This window comes from Balaenoptera musculus, chromosome 2 (assembly GCF_009873245.2).
Source record: "Balaenoptera musculus isolate JJ_BM4_2016_0621 chromosome 2, mBalMus1.pri.v3, whole genome shotgun sequence".
Classification (NCBI taxonomy): Eukaryota; Metazoa; Chordata; class Mammalia; order Artiodactyla; family Balaenopteridae; genus Balaenoptera; species Balaenoptera musculus.
Window position 1 is genome coordinate 95,634,931 of NC_045786.1, and position 21,668 is coordinate 95,656,598.

Below are 21,668 nucleotides of genomic sequence, written 5' to 3' on the forward strand. Positions count from 1 at the left end.
AGAACAGAGAAGATTTTTTTTTTTCCTTTTCTCCTATCTCCTTAACTTTGATTATATTCATGATTGTTTTCCTCCCATGATGTTCACGCTAGATAACAGGTGGTTTTGAATGATATTATCCTGTTGATGTTTTGCCTTAGTGAAATAAGGAGATTTTCAGACATAAGAAATGATATGTCTCACGTGTAGTAGTTTAATTTGGGATCTTACTAACAGAATAATTATAGTCAATATATATGGAAAGTAGTCTGATAATGTAAGGGAGAAATATTAAAATTTGTATCTTTAAGGCTACTAATGATAAATGTATTCCTTTGACAAAATAATTTAAAAATCACTTTATTACTGCAGGCTACACATTTTTGTTATTGCAATAATTCTATGAGTTTTCATACGTGTGTGCTGCTTCAGTAGCCCTGCATATTTCCTTGTTTTATGCCTGAAACTAAATTAATTACTTTGTTTAATTTCATGAACACGCCAAGCTGCAGTTATGAATAGCTAGTAATATCAATTGTTTACATGGAGAGTATGAGATGTTACAATAAATATCTACCCAATTACCAAATGACTGAGGGCAATATTGTTTCCAGGTAAGCTGGACAAATTATAAATTCCATACATTTAATAGGAAATGAAACAGTTGCAAAGTCAGCACTGAAGTTTTGGTAAAATCTTATGATGTCCCACAGGATCTTGTCTATTTATCTCCTCTTTTGGGTTCAGTTCTCTAAATCCTTGTTTAACTGCTAAGGGTAAATAGCTTTGGCTGTTTGCAGTCACTTTCCTTTCCTGTTCTACTGATTCCTTCCTAGAAAGACCAAAATAGAGACCACAAATGCTAAGACCCTGGTAACTATTTCTGCTGTCATCCTGGAGTCTTAGGAGGGGGCTCCTATTCTTGAAACTTTTCTGAGTTGCCTACTTATTCTTTTGCTATATATATGTTTCTAAAATTTGGGGCTATTATTAAGGTTTTTTAAAAACTTTTTATTTTATGTTGTAGTATTGCCAATTAACAATGTTGTGATAGTTTCAGGTGCATAGCAAAGCGACTCAGCCATACATATACATGTATCCATTCTCCCCCAGACTCCCCTCCCATCCAGGCTGCCACATAACATTGAGCAGAGTTGTTTTGTAAATAAGTTCATTTGTATCATTTCTTTTTAGATTCCACATATAAAGGATATAATAAGTTATTTCTCTTTCTCTGTCTGACTTACTTCACTCAGTATGACAACCTCTAGGTCCATCCAGGTTGCTGCAAATGGCATTATTTCATTCTTCTTAATGGCTGAGTAATATTCCATTGTATATATGTACAATTCTTTATCCTTTCCTCTGTTTTTTTTTCTTTCCATTCCAAAAGACCTTTAATGTTTTTTTGTAGAGTATTTTTTTATATAAATTTATTTATTTATTATTTATTTATTTATTTTTGGCTGTGTTGGGTCTTCGTTGCTGCGCACGGGCTTTCTCCAGTTGCAGTGAGCAGGGGCCACTCTTCGTTGTGGTGCGCGGGCCTCTCACTGTGGCGGCCTCTCTTGTTGCGGAGCACCGGCTCTAGGCACACGGGCTTCAGTAGTTGTGGCACGTGGGCTCAGTAATTGTGGCTCGCGGGCTCTAGAGTGCAGACTCAGTAGTTGTGGTACACGGGCCCAGTTGCTCCAAGGCATGTGGGATCCTCCCGGACGAGGGCTCGAACCCGTGTCCCCTGCCTTGGCAGGCGGATTCTCAACCACTGCGCCACCAGGGAAGTCCCTCTTGTATAGTATTTTAATTGATGCTTACAAATAAATTTAGTACTGTCTTAAATTTTTTCATAGCATTTTAAATCAGATCTCTAAATTTTCTATTTGCATTTCAAAAAATCATTTCCCAAGCCGAGTGATGATTTTGCCAGATGGCATTTAAAACTATAAATTTCCATAGTTTTTATCATGTCTATAATGTTTACCTCTGATAGAAGCATAGAATAGTAAAACACTGGCATGTCTATTCAGGGAGTTTCTAAACCAGTCATTCTCACCAAAAAGTAAAAAATTCTCTTCGGCTCTAAGAGTAAGTTATTTCCCAGATGTTTCTATTATAAGAAAAGATCCATCTTGAAACCCAACCCACCTTGAAACCTAATCCTCTCTGAAAATGAGGAGGCCACAGAGATAAGGGTAAATCTTACTAATCTGTCTGAGAAAGGCCACCATGAGCTAGTTTTCTCACTGCCATCAAGTACAAGCTCTTACTACAGTGTGTACTGCAACGCCCAGCAGCCTAACCCAGTATTGTTTAGCAAAGGTTGTGAAGGATTTGATTTCATGGATGGGTAAGGATGGTTAGCAGTAAGTCTGCTTGCATACTTCAAACACCACCCCTGAAATTCCATTTCATCTATTACTTATGAAACCCTTGGCTAGCCTCTCCATCAAGCTACACAGATTGCAAGTTAATGGAAAACAAATTGGTAACATTCTGCTCTATCTCTGCCACAAATCACCCACCCTAGCAGAGGACAACTACAAAAAGTCAGTTTTCTAGCAAAGTGGACACAGAAAAGCAGCAGAGATGGATTGCAGGGCACCATGAGCAAGCCAAAGGGTTCCTGCATCCAGGGCTGGGGCTCTTCATGAAAATGCATGCCTTGGCGTCCATCCACTGGGCTGAAATAAGGCATTCTTCACAAATATATGACATCTCATAGAGGAAAATGGTCCACTGTGCACCGTAAGACCTTCTCATCGTTGACTTGTCAAAAAGTAATTCACTGTAAGGCAATTTCTTAAACTTATCTCTGCCGACAGCCACGTAAAACTGCCCATTCTCCAACTCTGCCCCACTCTCAACCAGTTTTCCTTCTAAAGTATAAAGTCTGTGGACAGCCCCACTCCTCAGAGTTATTTTTTCCGTGACCATTTGTAGTACATGATCCCACTGATTCAAGGCTTTTCTAGGGATGAGGAGTCGAGAAGCTGGGTTTATAAGGTCTCCATTTGCAATCAAGAAGATAGCGCAGGGTTCCAGAAGCGGTTTTCTAAAGCGAGCTGACACATTGATCCTGCTGTGGATTACTGGTTTTACATTCTTCTTTAACCCATCCTGTGTTCTGGTTACAGGATTTGTTGCCTGCTGTCTCCTCAGATAGATGGTTCACTCTGTGAGCCCAGGGACTCTGTTTTTTTCATATTTCTAATTCCTCCAGCACAGCCCGGGCCTTTCCTCTGTTGATGGGCATTTAAGTTGCTTCCATGTCTTGGCTATTGTAAACAGTGCTGCAATGAACATTGGGGTGCAAGTATTCTTTCGGACCATGTTTTTGTCCAGATATATGCCCAGGAGTGGGATTGCAGGGTCATATGGCAGCTGTATTTTTAGTTTTTTAAGGAACCTCCATACTGGTCTCCATAGTGGCTGTACCAGTTTACCTGCCCACCACAGTGTAGGAGGGTTCCCTTTTCTCCACACCTTCTCCGGCATTTATTGTTTGTAGAGTTTTTGATGATGGCATTCTGACTGGTGTGAGATGATATCTGATTGTCGTTTTGATTTGCATTTCTCTAATAATTAGCAGTGTTGAACATCTTTTAATGTGTCTCTTGGCCATCTGTGTGTCTTCTTTGGAGAAATGTCTATTTAGGTCTTCTGCCCATTTTTTGATTGGTTTGTTTATTTTGATAATATTACACCTTGTGAGCTGTTTGTAAATTTTGGAGACTAATCCCTTGTTGGGCACATCATTTGCAAATATTTTCTCCTAATCTGTGGGTTGCCTTTTCATTTTGTTTATGGTTTCCTTTGCTGTGCAAAAGCTTTTGAGTTTATCTAGACCCCATTTGTTTATTTTTGTTTTCATTCCATTATTCTGGGAGACAGATTGAAAAAGATATTGCTGCGATTTATGTCAGAGAGTGTTCTGCCTATGTTTTCCTCTGGGAGTTTTATAGTGTCTGGTCTCACATTTAGGTCTTTAATCCATTTTGAGCTTATTTTTGTGTATGGTGTTAAAGAATGATCTAATTTCATTTTTTTTACATGTAGCTGTCCAGTTTTACCAGCACTATTTGTTGAAGAGACTGTCTTTCCACCATTGTGTAGTCTTGCCTTCTTTGTCGTAGATTAATTGACCATAGGTGCGTGGTTTTATTTCTGGGCTTTCTATCCTGTTCCATTGATCTATATTTCTATTTTTATGCCAGTACCATACTGTTTTGATGACTATAGCTTTGTAGTATAGTCTGAATTCAGGAAGCCTGATTCCTTCAGCTCCAGTTTTCTTTCTCAAGATTCCTTTGGCTATTTGGGGTCTTTTGAGTCTCCATACAAATTTTAAGATTTTTTGTTCTAGTTCTGTGAAAAATGGCATTGGTAATTTGGTAGGGATTGCATTGAATCTGTAGATTGCCTTGGGTAGTATAGTCATTTGACAATGTTGATTGTTCCAATCCATGAACCTGATATATCTTTCCATCTGTTTGTATCTTTTTAGATTTCTTTCATTGGCATCTTATAGTTTTTGGAGTAGAGGTCTTTTGTCTCCTTAGGTACATTACTTCGTAGGTATTTTATTCTTTCTGATGCAATGGTAAATGAGATTGTATCTTGAATTTCTCTTTCTGATCTTTTGTTGTTAGTGTATAGAAATGCAACAGATTTCTGTGTATTAATTTTGTATCCTGCAACTTTACCAAATTCATTGATGAGCTCTACTAGTTTTCTGGTAGTGTCTTTAGGATTTTCTATGTATAGTATCATGTCATCTGCAAACAGTGACAGTTTAACTTCTTCTTTTCCAGTTTGGATTCCTTTTATATCTTTTTCTTCTCTGATTGCTGTGGCTAAAACTTCCAAAACTATGTTGAATAAAATTGGAGAGAGTGGACATCTTTGTCTTGTTCCTGATCTTAGAAGAAATGCTTTCAGCATTTCACCATTGAGTATGATGTTAGCTGTAGCTTTGCTGTATATGGCCTTTATTATGTTGTGGTATGTTCCCTCTATGCCCACTTTCTGGAGAGTTTTTATCATAAATGTGTGTTGAATTTTGTCAAAAGCTTTTTCTGCATCTATTGAGATGATCATATATTTTTTATTCTTCAATTTGTTGATGTGATGTATCACACTGATTGATCTGTGGATATTGAAAAATCCTTACATCCCTAGGATAAAGCCCACTTGATCATGGTGTATGATCCTTTTAATGTATTGTTGGATTTGGATTGCTAGTATTTTGTTGAGGATTTTTGCATCTATGTTCATCAGTGATATTGGCCTGTAATTTTCTTTTTTTTTGTGGTACCTTTGTCTGGTTTTGGTATCAGGGTGATGATGGCCTCATAGAATGAGTTAGGGAGCTTTCCTTCCTCTGAAATTTCTTGGAACAGTTTCAGAAGGATAAGTGTTAGCTCTTCTCTAAAGGTTTGTTAGAATTCAACTGTGAAGCCATCTGGTCCTGGACTTTTGTTTGTTGGGAGTTTTTAAATCACAGTTTCAATTTCAGTGCTTGTGATTGGTCTGTTCATATTTTCTATTTCTTCCTGGTTCAGTCTTGGGAGACTTTCTAAGAATTTGTCCATTTCTTCCAGGTTGTGCATTTTATTGGCATACAGTTGCTTGTAGTAGTCTCATATGATCCTTTGTATTTCTGTGGTGTTAGTTGTAACTTCTCCCTTTTCATTTGTAATTTTATTGATTTGAGTCCTCTCCCTTTTTTTCTTGATGAGTCTGGCTAAAGATTTATCAATTTTGTTTATCTTTTCAAAGAAGCAGCTCTGATCTTTATGATTTCTTTCCTTCTACTAACTTTAGGTTTTATTTGTTCTTCTTTCTCTAGTTGCTTTAGGTGTAAGGTTAAGTTGTTTATTTGAGATTTTTCTGTTTCCTGAGGTAAGATTGTATTGCTATAAACTTCCCTCTTAGAACTGCTTTTGCTGCATCCCATAGGTTTTGGATCATTGTGCTTTCATTATCATTTGTCCCTAGGTATTTTCTGATTTCCTCTTTGATTTCTTCAGTGATCCATTGGTTGTTTAGTAGCATATTGTTTAGCCTCCCATGTTTGTGTTTTTTATAGTTATTTTTCTTGTAGTTGATTTCTAATCTCTTAGTGTTGTGGTTGGAAAAGTTGCTTGATATGATTTCAATTTTCTTAAATTTACCTAGGCTCTCCTTGTGGACCAGCATGTGGTCAATTGTGGAGAATGTTCTGTGTGCACTTGAGAAGAATGTATATTCTGCTGCTTTTGGATGGAATGTTCTATAGATATCAATTAAGTCCATCTAGTTTAAGTGTCATTTAAGGCCTATGGTTCCTTATTGATTTTCTGTCTGGATGATATGTCCACTGATGAAAGTGGGGTGTTAAAGTCCCCCACTATTACTGTGTTACTGTCGATTTCTCCCGTTATGGCTGTTAGTATTTGCCTTATATATTGAGGTGCTCCTATGTTGGGTGCATATATATTTACAATTGTTATATCTTCTTCTTGGATTGATCCCTTGATCATTATGTAGTGCCATTGTCTCTTATAACAGTCTTTATTTTAAAGTCTATTTTGTCTGATACGAGTGTTGCTACTCCAGCTTTCTTCTGAGTTCCATTTTCATGGAATACCTTCTTCCATCCCCTCACTCTCAGTCTGTATGTGTCCCTAGGTCTGAGGTGGTCTCTTGTAGACAATGTATGTACAGGTCTTGTTTTTGTATCCATTCAGCCATGCTATATCTTTGGTTGGCACATTTAATCCATTTATTTTGAAGGTAATTATCAATATGTGTATTCCTATTGCCATTTTCTTAATTGTTTTGTGTTTGTTTTTGTAGGTCTTTTTTCTTCCCTTCCTCTTTTGTTCTCTTCTCCTGTGGTTTGATGACCATCTTTAATGTTGTGTTTGGGTTTCCTTTTCTTTTGTGTGTGTTTATCTATTGTAGTTTTTGGGTTTGCTGTTTCCATGAGGTTTTGATATGGCAGTCTATGTACGTACAAGGTTTTTTTTTAAGTTGCTAGTCTCCTTCCCGCCTAGAGGATTTCCTCTAGCTTTTGTTGCAAAGCTGGTCTGGTGGTGCTGAATTCTCTTAGCTTTTGCTTGTGTGTAAAGCTTTTGATTTCTCCATCAAATTTGAAGGAGAGCCTTGCTGGTAGAGTATTCTTGGTTGTAGATTCTTTCCTTTCATAATTTTAAATATATCGTGCCACTCCATTCTGGCTTGCAAAGTTTCTACTGAGAAATCAGCTGGTAACCTTATGGGAGTTCCCTTTTATGTTATTTGTCGTTTTTCCCTTGTTGCTTTTTTTTTAGAAATTCACGTTCTTTTTTATTTATTTATTTATTTATGACTGTTGAGTCTTCGTTTCTGTGCGAGGGCTTTCTCTAGTTGCGGCAAGTGGGGGCCACTCTTCATCGCGGTGCGCGGGCCTCTCACCATCGCGGCCTCTCTTGTTGCGGAGCACAGGCTCCAGACGCGCAGGCTCAGTAATTGTGGCTCACGGGCCCAGTTGCTCCGTGGCATGTGGGATCCTCCCAGACCAGGGCTCGAACCCGTGTCCCCTGCATTGGCAGGCAGATTCTCAACCACTGTGCCACCAGGGAAGCCCTCCCTTGTAGCTTTTAATATTTTTTCTTTATCTTTAATTTTTGTCAATTTGATTACTATGTGTCTCGGTATGTTCCTCCTTGGGTTTATCCTGCCTGGGACTCTCTGTGCTTCTTGGACTTGGTTGACTGTTTCCTTTCCCATGTTAGCCAAGTTTTCAGCTATTATCCCTTCAAATATTTTCTCAGGTACTTTCTCTCTCTCTTATCCTTCTGGGACCCATATAATGCAAAGGTTGGTGCATTTAATGTTGTCCCAGAAGTCTCTTAGGCTGTCTTCATTTCTTTTCATTCTTTGTTCTTTATCCTTTATTCTGTTCCATGGCAGTGATTTCCACAATTGTGTCTTCCAGATCACTTATCCGTTCTTCTGCCTCAGTTATTCTGCTATTGATTCCTTCTAGTCTATTTTTCATTTTAGTTATTGTACTGTTCACCTCTGTTTGTTTGTTCTTCTAGGTCTTTGTTAAACATTTCTTGCACCTTCTTGATCTTTACCTCCATTCTTTTTCCGGGATCCTGGATCATCTTCGCTATCATTATTCTGAGTTCTTTTTCTGAAAGGTTGCCTATCTCCTCTTCATTTAGTTGTATCTCGGGCTTTATCCTGTTCCTTCATCTGGAACATAATCCTCTGCCTTTTCATTTTGTCTGACTTTCTTTGAATGTGGTTTTCATTCTGCAGGCTGCAGGATTGTAGTTCTTCTTGCTTCTGCTGCCTGCCCTCTGGTGGATGAGGCTATCTAAGAGGCTTGTGCAAGCTTCTTGATGGGAGGGACTGGTGATGGGTAGAACTGGGTCTTGCTCTTGTGGGCAGGACTGTGTTCAGTAAAACTTTAATCTGCTTGTCTGCTGATGGGTGGGGCTGTGTTCCCTCCCTGTTGGCCTGAGGCAACCCAGCACTGGAGCCTATAGCTTGTTTGGTGGGGCTAATGGTGGCCTCTGGGAGGGTTCATGCCAATGAGTACTTCCCAGAACTGCTGCAACCAGTGCCCTTGTCCCTGTGGTGAGACGCAGCCACTCCCCACCTCTGCAGGAAACCCTCCAACACTAGCAGGTAGGTCTGGTTCAGTCCCCTATGGGGTCACTGCTCCTTCCTCTGGGTCCTGATGCACACAAGACTTTGTGTGTCCCTCTAAGAGTGGAGTCTCTGTTTCCCCCAGTCCTGTCAAAGTCCTGCAATCAAATCCCATTAGACTTCAATGTCTGATTCTCTGGGGATTCCTGCTCCCATTGCTGGACCCCCAGACTGGGAAGCCTGATGTGAGGCTCAGAACCTTCACTCCATTGGGAGAACTTCTGTGGTATAATTGTTTTCTAGCTTGTGAGTTGCCCACCTGGCAGTTATGGGATGTGATTTTATCGTGATTGTGCCCCTCCTATGTCTCGTTGTGGCTTCTCCTTTGTCTTTGGATGTGGGGTGTGCTTTCTGGTGGGTTTTAGCATCTTCCTGTTGACGGCTGTTCAGCAGTTAGTTGTGATTTCAGTGCTCTTGCAAGAAGAGGTGAGTGCATGTCCTTCTACTCCACCATCTTGAACCAATCGGGGCTATTAGTGAGGTTTTGTTGACTCACCTTTTTCTGGTATTACCTCCAGGATGTGCATTTGGGTTGGGAATGGCAGCAACCCCACTGAAAAGATGTTTAGTGATTTTTTTTTTAAACATCTTTATTGGAGTATAATTGCTTTACAATGGTGTGTTAGTTTCTGCTTTATAACAAAGTGAATCAGCTATACATATACATATATCCCCATATCTCTTCCCTCTTGCATCTCTCTCCCTCCCACCCTCTGTATCCCACCCATCTAGGTGGTCACAAAGCACCAAGCTGATCTCCCTGTGCTATGTGGCTACTTCCCACTAGCTATCAATTTTACATTTGGTAGTGTATATATGTCCATGCCATTCTCTCACTTTGTCCCAGCTTACTGTTCCCCCTCCCCATGTCCTCAAGTCCATTCTCTAGTAGGTCTGTGTCTTTATTCCCGTCCTGCCCCTAGGTTTCATGACCATTTTATTTTTTTTTAGATTCCATATATATGTGCTAGCATACGGTATTTGTTTTTCTCTTTCTGACTTCACTCTGTATGACAGACTCTAGGTCCATCCACCTCACTACAAATAACTCAGTTTCGTTTCTTCTTATGATTGAGTAATATTCCATTGTATATATGTGCCACATCTTCTTTATCCATTCATCTGTTGATGGACACTTAGGTTGCTTCCACGTCCTGGTTATTGTAAATAGAGCTGCAATGAACATTGTGGTACATGACTCTTTTGAATTATCGTTTTCTCAGGGTATATGCCCAGTAGTGGGACTGCTGGGTTGTATGGTAGTACTATTTTTAGTTTTATAAGGAACCTCCATACTGTTCTCCGTAGTGGTTGTATCAATTTGCATTCTCACCAACAGTGCAGGAGGGTTCCCTTTTCTCCACACCCTCTCCAGCACTTATTGTTTGTAGATTTTTTGATCATGGACATTCTGACTGGTGTGAGGTGATACCTCATTGTAGTTTTGATTTGCATTTCTCTAATGATTAAGGATGTTGAACATTCTTTCATGTGTTTGTTGGCAATCTGTATATCTTCTTTGGAGAAATGTCTATTTAGGTCTTCTGCCCATTTTTTAATTGGGTTGTTTGTTTTTTTGATATTGAGCTGCTTGTATATTTTGGAGATTAATCCTTTGTCAGTTACTTCATTTGCAAATATTTTCTCCCATTCTGAGGGTTGTCTTTTCGTCTTGTTTATGGTTTCCTTTGCTATGCAAAAGCTTTTGAGTTTCATTAGATCCCATTAGTTTAGTTTAGTTTTTATTTACATTTCTCTACGAGGGTCAAAAAGGATCTTGCTGTGATTTACATCATAGAGTGTTCTATGTTTTCCTCTAAGAGTTTGATAGTGTCTGGCCTTACATTTAGGTCTTTAATACATTTTGAGTTAATTTTTGTGTATGGTGTTAGGGAGTGTTCTAATTTCATTCTTTTACATATAGCTGTCCAGTTTTCCCAGCACCACTTATTGAAGAGGCTGTCTTTTCTCCATTGTATATTCTTGCTTCCTTTATCAAAAATAAGGTAAACATATGTGAGTGGGTTTATTTCTGGGCTTTCTATCCTGTTCCATTGATGTATATTTCTGTTTTTGTGCCATTACCATACTGTCTTGATTACTGTAGCTTTGTAGTATAGTCTGAAGTCATGGAGCCTGATTCCTCCAACTCCGTTTTTCTTTCTCAAGGTTGCTTTGGCTGTTCTGGGTCTTTTGTGTTTCCATACAAATTGTGCAGTTTTTTGTTCTAGTTCTGTGAAAAATGCCAGTTGTAGTTTGATAGGGATTGCATTGATCTGTAGATTGCTTTAGGTAGTATAGTCGTTTTCACAATGTTGATTCTTCCAGTCCAAGAACACGGTATATCTCTCCATCTGTTTGTATCATCTTTAATTTCTTTCACCAGTGTCTTATAGTTTTCTGCATAGAGGTCTTTTGTCTCCTTAGGTAGGTTTATTCCTAGGTATTTTATTCTTTTTGTTGCAATGATAAATGGGAGTGTTCCTTAATTTCTCTTTCAGATTTTTCATCATTAGTGTATAGGAATGCAAGAGATTTCTGTGCATTAATTTTGTATCCTGCTACTTTACCAGATTCATTGATTAGCTCTAGTAATTTTCTAGTAGCATCTTTAGGATTGTCTATGTATAGTATCATGTCATCTGCAAACGCTGACAGTTTTACTTCTTCTTTTCTGGTTTGGATTCCTTTTATTTCTTTTTCTTCTCTGATTGCTGTGGCTAAAACTTCCAAAACTATGTTGAATAATAGTGGTGAGAGTGGGCCACCTTGTCTTGTTCCTGATCTTAGTGGAAATGGTTTCAGTTTTTCACCATTGAGGATGATGTTGGCTGTGGGTTTGTCATATATGGACTTTATTACGTTGAGGTAAGTTCCCTCTATGCCTACTTTCTGGAGGGTTTTTATCATAAATGGTGTTAAATTTTGTTGAAAGCTTTTTCTGCATCTCTTGAGATGATCATATGGTTTTTATTCTTCACTTTGTTAATATGGTGTATCACATTGATTGATTTGCGTATATTGACAAATCCTTGCATTCCTGGAATAAACCCCACTTGATCATGGTGTATGATCCTTTTAATGTGCTGTTGGATTCTGTTTCCTAGTATTTTGTTCAGGATTTTGGCATCTATGTCCCTCAGTGATACTGGCCTGTAGTTTTCTTTCTTTGTGACATCTTTGTCTGGTTTTGGTGTCAGGGTGATGGTGGCCTTGTAGAATGAGTTTGGGATTGTTCCTCCCTCTGTTATATTTCGGAAGAGTTTGAGAAGGATAGGTGTTAACTCTTCTCTAAATGTTCAGTGGGATTCGCCTGTGAAGCCATCTGGTCCTGCGTTTTTGTTTGTTGGAAGATTTTTAATCAGTTTCAATTTCAGTGCTTGTGATTGGTCTGTTTATATTTTCTTTTTTTTTTTTTTTTTTTTTAAAGCACTTTTCTTTTTTTTTTTATAGCTACTTTATTTATTTATTTTATTTTATTTTTGGCTGTGTTGGGTCTTCGGTTCATGCGAGGGCTTTCTCTAGTTGAGGCAAGTGGGGGCCACTCTTCATCGCGGTGCGGGGACCGCTCTTCATCGCGGTGCGCGGGCCTTTCACTATCGCGGCCCCTCCCGTTGCGGGGCACAGGCTCCAGACGCGCAGGCTCAGTAGTTGTGGCTCACGGGCCCAGCCGCTCCGTGGCATGTGGGATCTTCCCAGACCAGGGCTCGAACCCGTGTCCCCTGCATTAGCAGGCAGATTCTCAACCACTGCGCCACCAGGGAAGCCCTGTTTATATTTTCTATTTCTTCCTGGTTCAGTCTCAGAAGGCTGTGTTTTTCTCAGAATTTGTCCATTTCTTCCGGGTTGTCCATTTTATTGGCATATAGTTGCTCGTAGTAGTAATCTCTCATGATTCTTTGTATGTCTGCAGTGTCAGCTGTTACTTCTCCTTTTTCATTTCTAAGTCTATTGATTTGAGTCCTCTCCCTTTTTTTTCTTGATGAGTCTGGCTAATGGTTTATCAATATTGTTTATCTTCTCAAAGAACCAGCTTTTGATTTTATTGATCTTTGCCATTGTTTCCTTCATTTCTTTTACATTTATTTCTGATCTGATCTTTATGATTTCTTTCCTTCTGCTAACCTTGTGGTTTTTTTGTTCTTCTTTCTCTGATTGCTCTAGGTATAAGGTTAGGTTGTTTATTTGAGATGTTTCTTGAGTTACGACTCTATTGCTATAAAGTTCCCTCTTAGAACTGCTTTTGCTGCATCCCATAGGTTTTGGGTCATCATGTTTTCATTGTCATTTGTTTCTAGGTATTTTTTCATTTCCTCTTTGATTTCTTCAATGATCTCTTGGTTATTAAGTAGTGTATTGTTTAGCCTCCACGTGTTTGTATTTTTTACAGATTTTTTCCTGTAATTGATAATCTAGTCTCATAGCATTGTGGTTGGAAAAGATGCTTGGTATGATTTCAATTTTTGTAAATTTCTCAAGGCTTGATTTGTGACCCAAGATATGATCTATCCTGGAGAATGTTGCATGAGCACTTGAGAAGAAAGTGTATTCTATTGTTTTTTGGATGGAATGTCCTATAAATATCAGTTAAGTCCATCTTGTCTAATGTGTCATTTAAAGCTTGTGTTTCCTTATTTATTTTTATTTTGGATGATCTGTCCATTGGTGAAAGTGGGGTGTTAAAGTCCCCTACTATGATTGTGTTACTGTCGATTTCCCCCTTTTATGGCTGTTAGCATTTGCCTTATGTATTAAAGTGCTCCCATGTTGGGTGCATAAATATTTACAATGGTTATATCTTCTTGGATTGATCCCTTGATCATTATGCAGTGTCCTTCTTTGTTTCTTGTAGTAGTCTTTTTTTTAAAGTCTATTTTGTCTGATATGAGAATTGCTACTCCAGCTTTCTTTTGATTTCCATTTGCCTGGAATATCTTTTTCCATCCCCTCACTTTCAGTCTGTATGTGTCCCTAGGTCTGAAGTGGGTCTCTTGTAGACAACATATATACGGGTCTTGTTTTTGTGTCCATTCAGCCAGTCTATGTCTTTGGGTTGGAGCATTTAATCCATTTACATTTAACGTAGTTATAGATATGTATGTTCCTATTACCATTTTCTTAATTCTTTTGGGTTTGTTATTGTAGATCTTTTCCTTCTCTTGTGTTTTCTGCCTAGAGAAGTTCCTTTAGTATTTGTTGTAAAGCTGGTTTGGTGGTGCTGAATTCTCTTAGCTTTTGCTTGTCTGTAAACGTTTTAATTTCTCTGTCAAATCTGAATGAGATCCTTGCTGGGTATAGTAATCTTGGTTGTAGGTTTTTCCCTTTCATCACTTTAAATATGTTCTGCCACGTCCTTCTAGCTTGCAGAGTTTCTGCTGAAAGATCAGCTTTTATCCTTATGGGGATTCCCTTGTATGTTAGTTTTTGCTTTTCCCTTGCTGCTTTTAATATTTTTTCTTTGTATTTAATTTTTGATAGTTTGATTAATATGTGTCTTGGCGTGTTTTTCCTTGGTCTTATCCTGTATGGGACTCTCTGTGCTTCCTGGACTTGATTAACTATTTCCTTTCCCATATTAGGGAAGTTTTCAACTATAATCTCTTCAAATATTTTCTCAGTCCCTTTCTTTTTCTCTTCTTCTTCTGGGACCCCTATAATTCAAATGTTGGTGTGTTTAATGTTGTCCCAGAGGTCTCTGAGGCTGTCCTCAATTCTTTTCATTCTTTTTTCTTTATTCTGCTCTGCAGTAGTTATTTCCATTATTTTATCTTCCAGGTCACTCACCCGTTCTTCTGCCTCAGTTATTCTGCTATTGATTCCTTCTAGAGAATTTTTAATTTCATTTATTGTGTTCATCATTATTTGTTTGCTCTTTAGTTCTTCTAGTTCCTTGATAAATGTTTCTTGTCTTTTCTCCATTCTGTTTGCAAGATTTTGGATCATCTTTACTATCATTACTCTGAATTCTTTTCAGGTAGACTGCCTATTTCCTCTTCATTTGTTTGGTCCTGTGGGTTTTTACCTTGCTCCTTCATCTGCTGTATGTTTCTGTGTCTTCTCATTTTGCTTACCTTACTGTGTTTGGAGTCTCCTTTTTGCAGGCTGCATGTTTGTAGGTCTCGTTGTTTTTGGTGTCTGCCCCCAGTTGGTAAGGTTGGTTCAGTGTGTTTTGTAGGCTTCCTGGTGGAGGGGACTATTGCCTGTGTCCTGGTGGATGTGGCTGGATCTTGTCTTTCTGGTGGGCAGGTCCTCGTCCTGTGGTGTGTTTTGGGGTGTCTGTGACCTTATTATGATTTTAGGCAGCCTGTCTGCTAATGGAGGGGGTTGTGTTCCTGTCTTGCTAGTTGTTTGGCATAGGCTGTCCAGCACTGTAGCTTGCTGGTCGTTGAGTGGAGCTGGGTCTTGGCATTGAGATGGAGATCTCTGGGAGATTTTCGCCATTTGATATTATGTGGAGCTGGGAGGTGTCTGGTGGACCAATGTCCTGAACTCGGCTCTCCCACCTCAGAGGCAGAGGCCTGACACCTGGCTGGAGCACCAAGACCCTGTCATCCACACGGCTCCAAATAAAAGGGAGAAAAAAAGAAAGAAAAAAGTAAATAAATATAATAAAATAAAATAAAGTTATTAAAATAAAAAATAATTATTATGAATTAAAAAATTAAAAAGTAATTAAAAAAAAGAAAGAAAGAAAGAAGAAAGCAACCAAACCAAGAAACACATCCACCACTGATAACAAGTGCTAAAAACTATACTAAACAAACAAACAAACAAACAAAGAAAAAAACGGACAGACAGAACCTTAGGACAAATGTTAAAAGTAAAGCTATACAGACAAAATCACACACAGAAGCATACACATACAAACTCACAAAAAGAGAAAAAGGAAAAACATGTATATATCGTTGCTCCCAAAGTCCACCGCCTTAATTTGGGATGATTCGTTGTCTATTCAGGTAATCCACAGATGCCGGGAACATCAAGTTGATTGTGGAGATTTAAACCTCTGCTCCTGAGGCTGCTGAGACATATTTCCCTTTCTCTTCTTTGTTCGCACAGCTCCTGGGGTTCAGCTGTGGATTTGGCCCCGCCTCTGCATGTAGGTCGCCTGAGGGCATCTGTTCCCTGCCCAGATACGACGGGGTTAAAGGAGCAGCTGATTAGCGGGCTCTGGCTCACTCAGGCCCGGGGGGGGGGGGGGGGGGGGGGGGGGGGAGGGGTACGGAATGCAGGGTGAGACTGCAGCGGCAGAGGCCGGCATGACATTGCATGAGCCTCAGGCACGCCATTTGTTCTCCCGGGGAAATTGTCCCTGGATCACGGGACCCTGGCAGTGGTGGGCTTCATAGGCTCCCAGGAGGGGAGGTGTTGATAGTGACCTGTGCTTGCACACAGGCTTCTTGGTGGCTGCAGCAGCAGCCTTAGCATTTCATGCCCGTCTCTGTTGTCTGCTCTGATAGCCATGGCTTGCGCCCGTCTCTGGAGCTCGTTTAGGTGGTGCTCTGAATTCCCTCTCCTCGCGCACCCCGAAACAATGGTCTCTTGCCTCTCACGCAGTTCCAGACTATTTCTCCGACTCCCTCCCAACTAGCTGTGGCGCACTAGCCCCCTTCAGGCTGTGTTCACGCAGCCAACCCCAGTCCTCTCCCTGGGATCTGACCTTTGAAGCCTGGAGTCTCAGCTCCCATCCGCAACCTGCCCCTGTGGATGAGCAGAGAAGCCTCTTGGGCTGGTGAGTGCTGGTCGGCACCAATCCTCTGTGCGGGAATCTCTCTGCTGTGCCCTCTGCACCCCTGTTGCTGCGCTCTCCTCCGTGTCTCCGAAGCTTTCCCCCAGCCACCCACCGTCTCCGTAGTGAAGGGGCTTCCTAGTGTGTGGAAACTTCCTCCTTCACAGCTCCCTCCCACTGTTGCAGGTCCTGTCCCTATTCTTTTGTCTCTTTTTTTTTCTTTTTTCTTTTGCCCTACCCAGATACGTGGGGAGTTTCTTGATTTTTGGGAGGTCTGAGGTCTTCTGCCAGTGTTCAGTAGGTGTTCTGTAGGAGTTGTTCCACGTGTAGATGTATTTCTGATGTGTTTGTGGGGAGTAAGGTGATCTCCATGTCTTACTCTTCCGCCATCTTGAAGGTCTACTTTTCGTAATTTTATACCCCTTTTACATTTAGTTGTTGCTGCTGATCAACGCCCCCACCTGCCTTTAAACTACGATTTGTAACTTTTTTGGATATTTAAGAAAAGAGATTCTGAGTTCTAATTTCACACTTTTACTTAAAAATCACCTCTAACCTTTTCGGTTAAAGTATCTAAAACACTAAATGTGCAATTATACAGTGTATTTGTAGTGTTAATATTAGAAAGTAGTTTTCTATGAATAATGTCCTTATCTAAATGGTTTTTGATGACTGAATGTCTCCATTATGGGCAAGTGGCTGACCCTTTTTGGACATTGGTTTATAAGCCCGTATTTCATTGTGCCCCTCTGTGGGTGGCATTTTACACTACTGACCATGTCCTCTATAAAACTGTATTCTTTTGCTCCTACTAAACTTTTCTGAGTCAGTTCCAATCTTTCTTGCTCTTCTTGCTTGGTTTCTTCATGAGAACTTCTTCCTCTGACTGCTTTTAAAACCACTGTGTTTCTTGACCCATTGGCCTTTTTGGAGAATATTCATTCTTGTCATAATCTTATATATTACATACAAGAATGGAAAGAGAGCAGGGGAAGAGGGGGAAATTAGATGTTCAGGTGGGGTCATGTTGAGTTTAAGGTAGCTGTGAAATTTCTAAAGCGACTTACTTTAGACATTTAGATATATGAGGCAGGATTAAGCAAGAAATCCATGCTAGAAATTTAGATAAATAGCCTAGAGCCCAACAAATATCAAATCTTATCCACTCTATTTCTTCCATTCGTTTAATGTTTGAGCTCTAGGACTGTAACCCACCACATACTATGCGGTCATCTGAATGTCCCAGAGAAACACAAATGTTAACATGTCCCAACATGTCCCACATTTTATTAATTCTTCCCCACTCTCCTGCCATCTTTACTTTTTCTATATTTCCATTCCTCTATTTTGTAAATCATATTACCCTAAGCCCTTCAACCTAGATTTCCTGGGAGTCATCCTATAACTTCTTTCTTTTCCTCATCATCTATAATCTGTCATTGATCAAGTACTGTAGATCCCACCTACTGAATATTGTGTTTAATCCATACACTCTGTTGTGTTTATAATAACAGCAACCTGACTAAAAGTTGTTTAAACATCAAGGACTTTGGAATTTCACATGACAAAGATACTAGAGTTAAGCTATCTCCAGCTCTAGTTCAGCAGTCTAGATAGTCTAGAGCTATCAGAGCTCTAGGATATCTTTTCTGCAATGTCTTTGGCCTTCCTCTCTGGGCTGCATATAGTAGGGCAGCAGTAAGCATCACTCTTCCACATAATATTATCCAGAGGCCAAAAGGATAAAGTTATTTCTTGAAATCCTCAATATCTTTATCAGGGTGGAAAATCTTTCCTAGGAGTTCCCTTCTACCTGCCACCCAATACATACACACACACATCCACCATCAGCTCTCCCTCAGGTCCCTTCGGCAGGATTGGGTTACAACACCTAGGCTCTTTGCCTATCTGGCCCTCTGGGCCTCTGCAGTTAGAAGTGGGCTCTGCCAGGAAGGAAGGAAAGTAAGAAAGTAGCTATTGGGTGTCTGTCATATTCTCCATTTTCTCCTACCTCCCCTCAGTTTCTCAGCTCTTGCTGGAGTTCAGGATTTTATCATGTCTGGCATGAGCTATTTTAATAGACTCCTGAATTATCTCCCTATTGCCTTTGTCACCAATATCAAGTCTACTGGAGTGAGCTTTCTAAAATTCATTGCAAATATTAAGAAAAAATGTTATTTGTTTTAATTTTCCATTTTAACATTTTTCATATTTAGTAAAAAAAAAGTTTGAAAGAATTAAAACTACATTAATTCATTAGGAAAGAGATATTTAGAAGTTGGATCCACAGTTAAAGTTGCCATCTAAAAATTCTGCATAAGATATTACAACTTTTGAGATCTGAGGGATGATGGAGGAGGCATTGCCTTGAATAACATTCCTTTTCCTCCATCAGTAGAAAAAGCACAGGTGGACTGCCACTCTTTGGGCATTGGGGAAGTGACCTCCTCCCAAATTATTGTACATAAATCTAGTCACTATATTTTACAAGCAAATAATATGGACACCTAATGTAATTTATATTATCGGAACATCTGATGAGTTGAAACATATAATTTTAATTAAATAAATTTACAGAGGAATTTGTGCTTTAAAAGAACATTTCTCTGATTTTTTTTTGTTAAAAAGAAGAATCTAATGGAAATAAGTTCAGATTTAAGAAAAATTGCTTTTTGAAATCAAGGAACATCTGGATTACATATATTTTTAATAGAAGTTCAATAGAATGTAGAAATATGACATAGCATGCTTTTATGCAGATAAAGAAGCTTTCAAAATACCATGAACATTTTTGTCCTTAAGTCTTTTGGAAAAATTATGTTAGACTTGTTTTTGGTCATTTTATGTCATGGAAAGGTCATTTCAGTATCATACTTTATTTAAAGAACTTAAAATTATTCTTGAATTATTATTAAAAATGATGTTAATGGTATAGTTATAATATGTATGCCTAGCTGATAATATTTTGGTATGAATATACATGACTATATCTGTATACAATATTAATTGAAAATAATTTTTGCAGAAACAGGATCATAATGTTCATATTATTTTATATCTTGACTTTTTCACTTACAATATATCATAAATATTAGAATACATTTTCTACTATATCATAGCATATATTAATTTTTTACAAGAAATTAATTTTTTAGTTGTGTTTGTAAGTTAATTTTTAAATTAATATTTCTTCTTAAAGTATCCACACTAATATCTATGCAAGAACCAATAGCAGGGGGTAACTGTTGGGCTTTTATATCTACTTTGTAGTACCATTAATATATAATATATATAATTTATGTTATAAATCCATCCAGTATGGAAAAGGGGCAATTGTGGGCAGTTTGGGAAAGAAAGTCAAGGAGTAGGCTGGTTCTTCATTCAGTGAACAGTCTCTTCCTCTCTTCTCCCATGCCCCCAGTTTAAACTTTTCAGCCACGAACTGTGATAGCTAGGAAAGCTCCACAAAGGAGACTAGACTCTCAGGCCCACGTATGAAATGTGGCTTGTGAGTTTTACTTTCTCCTCTTGGAACTCCTGGCTCCAAGCTTTAATGGACCAAATTCCTGAGAACACCTTGTAAAATAGTGCACCTCACCAGCTTAATCTTGATCGGGCTCATTCATGAAGAAGGTCACATTTATGACTACTTATAGAACTACATCACATGCCTCACCCCATTTCCTGTGTGTAAGTAAAGTGATTAAGGAAGAGCCTGACACATAATTAGCACTCAAAGAATAACTATTCTCATTCTTATTATTTTAAAGGATGTTCTGGCTTTAGAGTCCTACCAAATACAAAACCTTGGGCCCTACTCCCCAAATTCTAATTTCATTGGTCTGGGTAGGGGTCCAGGCATCAGTGTTTTAAAATAGCTCCCTTGGTACTTTGAATGTGCATCCAACATTGAGAACCAGTGCATTAGCTAACTTTAATTGCATACATATTTTGTTGACAGGCAGTGTTCTACATGATTCACACACTCATTTAATTCTCACAGCAATCTAAAACAGGAATTATCTCTGCTATGAAGATGAGAAAACTGAAGCTCAGAGAGTTATTAAGTAACTTGGCCCATGCCACACAGCTGGCAAATTGCAGAGCTAGGATTTGAACCCATAATTGGAGCATGCGGTAAAATAGAATGTCTAGCTGTAGGAGAGGGATGCTGAAAGCTTCATCACATTTCCCCCTACAGAAAAATAATACCTTAGCAATACCAGAACTTGGATTTTAGTACTGTAGGGCTAGTTAATAGGTCAGTATGGAAATTGGGGATCAAAGAGAAATATGGTAGATGTTGCTGGATGTCATGACCTTGTTAGCTTATGAGACAAAGCTTAAGCCTTCTCTCTTTTACTGGGTTGTAAGTTAAAGTAAGTTCTAATATATCTCTAAAATAAATAATAAATAGATAAGAAATATTAAGAAATCTCTGGTAAACCTGTAGTTTAGGATTTTAGAGTCTGCTAAATATCTGAGTAAAAGAGAGTGTGTTTAACAATGTGCTTAGAAGTTCAAAGTTCTTATTATTTTAAATTTGCCCAAGTAAATTTTTCTTGAGTTGATTATAATTATAATTTTTATTTTTCTCACAGTTCTTATTAAAAATTTTTGTTAAATAGGAAGTCCTTAAAATTTTAGTTGATGACTAAGCTAAGTCTTGACAATGATATGAAATAATATATGAAGTTGCCTCAAATTGCAGGTCTTGTCTATAGAATGTGTCATATAAGTCATAGATATTTTAATTTTCACAGTCAGTGACTCAGAGTCACATTTATATTTTGACATTACCCCAACATATTAACCTAGACAATAGACGTGGGTTTTGGGAGCAAAGAGATAGCAAACGTTTTCAAGGATAGTAAGAAGGATCAAGTTTTAGGGGACAATGTACTTTCAGGAGAGGTAAGGCTGAGAAAGAACCTTGCAGAACGAGAGGGGAAGAGACCCCCATAGCTTGAAAACATCACCAAGTGCTTGAATGCTGGCAAAAGAAGGCTGTGATAGGAAGATATGATGACCAACATCCTTTGCTTAAACATCCTCTGTTAAGTCTGTGTGCTTAACCTGTTAGTGTGGTTGTGGATTTTGCATGCTATGCCATGAATAAAAGCTTACAGATGATTGAGCTATATAAACACTAATGGCTCAATAAATTTGGAAGATTCAAGTGATTAGAAACAAAATTAAAACCAACTGGCTCTGGTTATTTTATTTTTCTCTATTGATGATTTAAGGCCATAACAATGTGATGCCCATTGTTCAA